The sequence below is a fragment of the Solanum dulcamara genome, chromosome 6 (assembly GCF_947179165.1).
Source record: "Solanum dulcamara chromosome 6, daSolDulc1.2, whole genome shotgun sequence".
Lineage (NCBI taxonomy): Eukaryota > Viridiplantae > Streptophyta > Magnoliopsida > Solanales > Solanaceae > Solanum > Solanum dulcamara.
Window position 1 is genome coordinate 73,990,334 of NC_077242.1, and position 8,510 is coordinate 73,998,843.

The following is an 8,510-nucleotide window of genomic DNA, read 5'->3' on the forward strand; positions in this document are numbered from 1 at the left end:
TGTTTGATATCATCAGAGTATATTATATACTCTCATGGTATCAAATGCACGAGATAGTTAAAAACAACGGGTATGAAAATAATGGGGTATCCAATGATAAATAATTTTCTTTTTTGGGGTATAATAATAATTATCCCTTTTATAAATTTTTAAATGACATATATAGTATTAAAATAAGTGTACTCTTTGTCATACAATATTTGAAAGAAAAATGTGTGATGAAATAGTAAAGATAAATCAAAATGAAGTCCTCTTAGTAGGGAGTGTATACAAGTCAAACAATTGAAGGTAACATACTCTTTTTTTTGTTGTTGACTTGAATTCACAACTAATAATCACTAATGCACAAAACAAAGAAGCTGCAATAACACCACTTCTTCCTACTAAATTAGCCATCTCATATATATGCTCCAATAAGAAAAACAACTAGTTTGAGAAGAATGTTGAAATAGCATATAGTAGATGCAGTAAGGCTGAAATAAATGAAGCCCATAAAGGACCCCCAGTGTCTTACTCCCTTGTGTTCTGTTTGCTATCTTAGCAACCCAAGTCAATCTCAAAGGTTAAAATTGCTCAGCTCGTTTCTACATAAAGTTTACGTTCAGCCATTGTTGTCAAAGGCGGCACACACTTAAGCCCTGAAGCAAGATGCAAAACATTATATTTTTATGTATGTACTAGTCTCATATGAACGTGTTTCTATCAATTATCATATAAAAAAGAAGTTAGGTAATATTACTTATAATTACATCATATTTGTTTAATGAGGTACAAAAATGTTATTAGACACCAGTTTTAATACTATGGTAAAAGATGGTATTAGAAAAGTTAATATTTCCATTTTATAATTACATTAACTTTTCAAGTTTTCAATATCTACTAAGTATAGGTTGCAGCTTACTAATGACATGACCTTAGATAAGAAGGTACGAAGATCGTGGATTGAGGTACAAAGTTAGCAGATTGTTAAGCATTTTTGCACTTTTCAGTGTGAGATTAGGCTTGGTGATAATCCGAAGCACCAATGTATGTTGTAGTATTAGCATTATTCATACAATGTCTTGCTCTTTCATATTTGCTACCATATGTCGTTACTGTTTTTTTTATTATTCTTGTTCATTGCTTTTCGTATTAATTGTCAGGTTTTCTTCATAACAATTTTCCTCGTTCATAACTAGGTTAGAGGTGGAATCTGAACCCCGACACTAGAACTTGAACACGACCCTGATGATCGATTCAAAATCCGATCCCGATATTCAACCTGGGACCTGACCCCCCACTCCCGACCCTGATTCCGACACCGACACCCCACATCGACACTCGACCCCAATGACTAAATAGGAATCTCATCCCGATACCCGATTTGAGACTCGACCTCGACACTCAACACTTGACCTCGATCGGTGATAATCCGAAGCACCATGTATGTTGTAGTATTAGTGTTATTTATGCAGTATCTTGCTCTTTGATGTTTGCTACTATATGTCATTGTTACTGTTTTTTTTATAATTCTTGTGTATTTCTTTTCGTTTTAATTTTTAGGTTTTCTTCATAGCAGTATTTCCTCGTTCATAACTAAGTTAGAGGTGGTATTTCCCAAGACCAGACATTTGAACTGGATTCGATCCCGATCCCGACCCCGACACTTGAACCACGACCCTGATGATCGATTCGGGATCCGATCCCTACATTCGACCTGAGACCATCCCCCACTCCTGACCCTGACCTCGACATCGACATTCGACCCCGATGACTAATCAGAAATTCCATTCCGACACCCGACTCGAGACTCGACCTCGACACCGAATACCTGACTCTGATTTTTAAAAAAAATCATGTTAAAAGCGTCACCCACACACATGAGTCTTATAATGCTTAAATTCGAACTTCATACAAATATTGGACACCATGTGAAACTCCAAAAATAAATAAATAATAGGATTGAATAAAAGTGGATCCCTATAAAAGTTGTCAAAATTAAAATATAGATTTACAAACTACATGTTCTATTATTTGGTTGCTTATTCTACAATATGTAGCAAAAAAATTATTTATTTGTCATCAACATGGTTTGAATATACGATTCAACTTGATGGAGTTTTAAGGGTCTATAAAATGCAGTTTTGAGGATTATTTTATGTTTATTTAAGTTAAAAAATTTGTAATACGTAAGAGAAAATATATATTTTCATTAATCAACACAATATACACGTACGAACCACGTAGATTTGGATTCGCCATCACCATTATGAATTGAAAAAGGGTATTGGATAGATACGAATAGTTTTTAGTGTGCAGCAACATAAAATTTGACATAATCTAATTAATTAGTGCTCAAACCAATCAAATCAAAGTTAATTACTGTATTAAGGTGTACTTTACAAAATATTTTTACATCTTGCTAATTACAGGTACTCCACTACTAAACAAATACACCTTAAACACGTACTCCCTCCGTCTCAATTTATGTGACACCTTTCGAATTTTAAAATTCAAATAAATCTATCTTTGACCGTATTTTTTTCATATATCGTATAAATATTTTCAATTGTCAATTGTTGTATCTTATAGTACATTTTATGTAATTTTCAAATATATAAATTATATTTCAAAAAACTAAAAGATTTCATGTCCGAATTCACGGTCAAACTAAAACTATTTGACTCTCGAAATTTAAATTGTGTCACATAAATTGGGACATAGGGAGTAATTATAAATAAAATTACCTAGATAGGTACATAAACAATTTAGATACGTAACAAACATAATTACTCATAGTTTACTCGAAATAGTTTTAATGTTAAGCTCCTACTATTAGTAAGATAATATGTATCCCGCGATGAACTTAGTCCTAATAGAAAAATATTTTGTTTAGTCCTAATACAAAAATTATATTTATATCCAATAGTAATTTTTCAGATAGAGATATATATAGATTTTGAATCGGTTGACTCAGTGGTTTAGGGGTTTCAAAATTCACCTTAACGCTCCAAGTTCGAACTCCATCCACTATATTTTAATTTTTCGAACCCCTTTAATAAAAATACTAAATCCACCATTGTGCTTCACAAACTAAAATTCATCTATTTTGGACTGGACGGAGTTGTATATATACATTTATTTTTCCGAACCCCTTAATATATAAAAATTCTAAATCCACCATTGTGTATCACACCCTAAAATTCATGTATTTTGGATCGGAAGAAGTTATATATACATTTAAGGAAAAATTATCAAGAAAAACACTTTTTAATAAATAATTACTGATTTTAGCGATACTTTTTATTTATTACCATTTATAGCAATACATAACAATATTATGATATATTTGCTATGTATTAAAAGTAAATTATGCATGCAATTAAAATATATTATAAATGTTTTAAAATATATTATACTTGTTTGGTAAGAAATTGACACAATGTATTATAAGTATATTAAAGTATGTTATAAATATATTATCCATGAATAAAATTTGTATTATATGAGTTTTATAAATTATTCTCGCTAATATGTATAAAAAAAATATTAAAACTGTATTATAAGTGTTCAATGAAAAATATATTATTGCTATAAATGATAAATATTTTATATTTACGTAAGTTTCCTACATTTCATTTGTCACGATATCAGTCTAATGCGCAGTGGTAAAAGGATTACTTATTAATTAATTTACAATATTTGATTCCTAGCATAAAGGTTGTACTGGATATGTAAAACGATAAAATAAAAATTAGCAAAACCCTAGAAGAGTTCAAATTAATTATTTGTGATCCCAGAGAAAAGGGAATTTGGGGTTTATTTTTAACTTTATACTATTATTGTTTGTCTCTTTATATTTTTATTTAGTGTGTATTTATGTAGGGTTTATCCTAAATGGGTAAACCTTGGTTGGCTTTCATGTCGAAGGGTAGTTGGTTGAACAATATTCATTAAATCGAGAATTGATTGTATTATATTACATTTTGAGTGTTAGCTTAAGTCTAAACTTTATAGTAAAATTTACAAGATTGAAACAAGTTGAGTAATTTAGTATTCAAAGAGTTCCATAAAAGCAAGTCCATTTAGTCCTTTCACTAGCAACAATATCACTAGTACTACTGCTCAAGCCATTCCACAAACATCTAGCTCAATGAAGGACAACAACTTGAAGCAAACACTTTGGTAGAAGAAGCTGAATATCATTAATATAGGGAAAAAAATAAAGACAGTTGGTAGAATCAAAGAATGGGACGAGAGGATACAATGAGAAGCACAGTCTTTGCATAAACATAACAACAATACCCATTCCCTATTCCTTGCACTAATTGATCATTATAACAACTCTATTTCCTACCAACAACAAGAAAAAGCAGATTAAAAAGCTCCAGCTTCTCACTACAACTTTGAATAAGGCACCAGATCAAGAGATGGACAAAGAAGACCAAGACAAGAGTGATCAAGAAACTGATCTACTTCTTCGGAGTATAAAGAAACAGAAAAAGAGGAAGATCCAGAAGCACCTAACCGTAAAGTATATTTTCTAGAATCCTCTCAATCAATAAACAGTAGAACCAGACATAAACTATGTTACGCAAGGCCCGGATAATATAAACTTTCAAGACGAACAAAAGAATCCCCCAAACCATCCAAATTTCATCCCTAAAACAAGTGACAAACATAGACATACTCACCTTGGAAGCTCTCTCTAATCATCAAACTAGGTGGTAAAAGAATAGGATACGTATATCTACAGAGTCGCCTTCAAGCCCTTTGGCAACTTGCTGGAAAAAAAAAACCTCATTGACCTTAGTGAAGATGTCTACCTCATAAAACTCACACAGCCTGGAAATTATGATAATATCCTTCATCAAGGCCCATGGTTTCTAGGCTCACACTTGATCTCTATTCGCAAATGGGTACAAAAATTTAACTCATCTTTAGCACACATAAACTTCTCAACAGTTTGGATAAGACTCCTCGAACTCCCTACGAAATTTTACGAGCTTAACATTCTTCAAAAAATAGGAAATCAAATAGGAACAATACTTAAAATAGATACAGTTACAATGAACACCTCTCAAGGAAGATATGCCAGACTCTGCATCCTAGCCCCCCTTTCTAAATCTCTACCAACCAATATCCTAATAGGTAAGCACCTCCAAAAAATCTACTACGAACCATCTACACTCTTATGTACTCTTTCTGGAAGGCTTGGACACCTAGTACACTCGTGTCCAAATAGAGTTAGTGATATCCTGTCCACATCCAAAAGCACCAATCAAAGAGAAATGACATAGATGGAGTGTCGGGATGGGATTCCTGATTACCATAAATGAAAATGGAGGGTGGATGACGGTGGTATACCCAAAATAGAAAAAAACCAATCCTCAAGCCTATGTATGAGAAAAACAAAAATATATCCATTAAAGACCAAAAACAAAGTACCAGTTCCAATGATTCGGTAGCCCCACAAAAACATCAAATTCCAAACAAAAATCTGCAACACGAAATCACGAATGACCCTAAAAGTATACTTCCAAACTCTAGGAAAGGTAAGGAAGTCATGTCACCAACAAAGGAAAATCTTATGGCACAACCTAGTATGGATTCCAATAGATTCACCTGTCTATATGAAAACTTTAAAACTCGCCCTCCAACGATATTATCACATAAAAGCTTCATATAAACCTCTAGTAACAATGTCTCAGTACAACAATCATCTATACCATCACCTCCACCATAACTCCTTTCAACGCCAAAATCAAAGACTAACGATGAGCAACAATCCTCCTCCTCATCATGCTGAGAAACAATTTCAACCTCCAACCACCTCCTCTCCAACTCTCAAACCTTAACATCAACCACTTTATCCATAAGAAAACCACCAACTCCCAGAAATGCCAATCTACAACCCACTCAATCCAGTGTTCCACAACCCTCAAAACCCCTACACCGGTTTCGACCAGAACTACACGACCCAGAACTCACGTCTACTATAAATATTTCTCCATTCAATCCAAATATCAACAGATGAAGGCCATGCTGAGACTAAAACACTCAAAATTTCTCAATTAAGGGCAAAAGAACTTGCGACAAACACTGTGTACCAAGCTGAGACTAAAACACTAAAAATTCCTTAATGAAAGACACATCTACTTTGGATGAAACTTTTAGAGACAAAATGAAATTTGTAGACAAAGTAAAGTTTGAGCAAAAACACTTACCAAGTACCCATTCGGTGTCCAGCTCATAATATCCCACCTAATCGCAATATTGGTATGGGCACCATAATAAGCACCTACAACCAAAACATGTGACAAAATCTAAAAACCGAACGTAAATGATCTAGATTAAGATAAAAGGCAAGGAACAATTCAAAGGATTCAAGAATAGATTCTACAGACTAGTAAGAATTTTTCAAGCCACCACATACACTCAATGAAGAAAAGAGCAACTTGCAACTAACACTCAGTCTCAACCCATATAGTAGCTGCACACATGGTTTCACATGGACATAAGTAGCTACTCCACATGTCGAACAGAACAAAAAACTCAAAAATGTAAGCCCTGTAAAGAAGTGAAGGCAACTGGTTGTGGTGATTTTAACATGTGATACAAAGACTTTCATAAAATATTATATAATTGAACATCAATTCGAGTCCATTTCGTCCTTTCACTAGCAACGATATAAACAGCATTTTTAACTAAATGATCCTTGTATCCTTGTCCCCAAAACCACATCTCAACAAATGAAGACCATGCTGAGACAAAAACACTCAAAATTCCTCAATGAAGGACAAAACAACTTGCAACAAAGAGTAGCTGCGCACATGCTTTCACATGTACATTCACCCTCAGTCGAAAAGAAGAAAAACTCAAGAATCTAAGTCTGAAAGAGTTCAATTATAAAAAAAGCGAAAATGTTTGAAGGAAAAAACTAATCTTTGAGTAAAGGGTTCAGTAAAACACTCAAACAACTTGCAACAAATGCTTTGTAGACTAAAACTAGATGGAGGCAGAGACCTCAGAGCAGCTATAAATTTTACACTCAAACAATAGCAATTTTACATAAGTTTTGTAAAAAAAAAACAGAAGATATTTCCTAATTTCAACATAAAAATTAAATCTTTAAGGGTCATACCTGGATAGGAAAAAGCCATGAGAGACAGCAAGAGTAGACCCATGGGAATGAAACCCATAACTCCAATATCCATTTCTTTCTTGTTTCTACTGAGCTGTGCTAAATCTTTTGGAGCGTGCCCTTTTCAAATTACTCCATTTCTTTCTAACGAGTTGAGCTATTTTTTTTGGAATTTGTTTCTTTTCAAAGTACTCCCTGTTGAGTAATAATGAGCGCCAATTCTAGAATAAGGAAGGGTAATGTGGGGATAAACCTATCAAATTGGTCGGGTGAACCCATTTTTGGCCCAGCTAGACTGGCCCGTTAATGGCCCGATATCAGCAAGTCGGACCGGTCCCTGACCCACGTTCTTAATGAATTGGGCCGGGCCGATGGATATTTGGACAAAACCCGTTTAGACCAACCCAGTAGGAGACCGGGACGTGGTCCTCCGATCCATCGGTTCGGAATAATTTTGTTTTTTGCATGTTTGTGACTGTTGGACCACTTTTCAATTTTTTTTAAAAAATTATTTCTTTACATTTTTTCCCCTATATATGCCTTTATCATTTCATTATTTTTTTCTACAACAATCATCTAATTCTTTTTCAATTTCTCAATTCTCTCTTAAAGTGATAACAATCTTTTATTATTTTTTGCAATTAACAATATAAAGTGGAGGTTTTCAACTTTCAAATGTTCAATATTTCATCAATTTTACGATTCTTTCTTTGATTTCAACAGTTTGGTATAATCTTTCCTTCTCTTGCTTTTATTTGGTATATTAATTCTTGAATATTTAAATATTTTAATTTTTTTATTTATAATGTTTATTATTTTAATTTGTATAATGGATAGATTAAAAAAAGTAGATCAAAGTGTTAGAATTTTATGTCCCGAAAGTAGTAGTGTTAGTAAGAAAAAAATGGTTTAGATATCAAATTCCAAACAAAAATCCACAACATGAAATCAAGAATGACCCTAAAAGTATGCTTCCAAAACTCTGGAAAAGGTAAGGAAGCCACATCACCAACAAAGGAAAATCCTATGGTACAACCTAGTATGGATTCCAATAGATTCACTTGACTTATAAATGAAAACTTTAAAACCCACCCTCCAACCATATTATCACATACAAGCTTCATCCAAAATTGTAGTAACAATGTCTCAGTACAACAATCATCTATACCATCACCTCCACCACAACTTCTTTCAACGCCAAAATCAAAGACTAACGATGAGCAACAACCCTCCTTCTCATCATGCTGAGAAACAATTTCAACCTCCAACCACCTCCTCTCCAACTCTCAAACCTTAACATCAATCACCTTACCCATAAGAAAATCATCAACTCCCAGAAATGCCAATCTACAACCCACTCAATCCAGTGTTCCAAAACCCTAAAAAC

At 33.4% G+C, this 8,510-nt stretch overlaps 1 long non-coding RNA gene across 1 annotated transcript; it reads right to left on the reverse strand.

Annotated features, from left to right (window-relative positions):
• Positions 1-282: 282 nt before the first annotated feature.
• Positions 283-7,389, reverse strand: LOC129893065 (uncharacterized). Its single transcript, XR_008767380.1, has 3 exons — positions 7,124-7,389; positions 6,207-6,280; positions 283-638 (listed from the first exon to the last, which is right to left on the reverse strand). It is a non-coding gene; the product is annotated as an uncharacterized LOC129893065 (long non-coding RNA).
• Between the last annotated feature and the right edge of the window lie 1,121 nt (positions 7,390-8,510).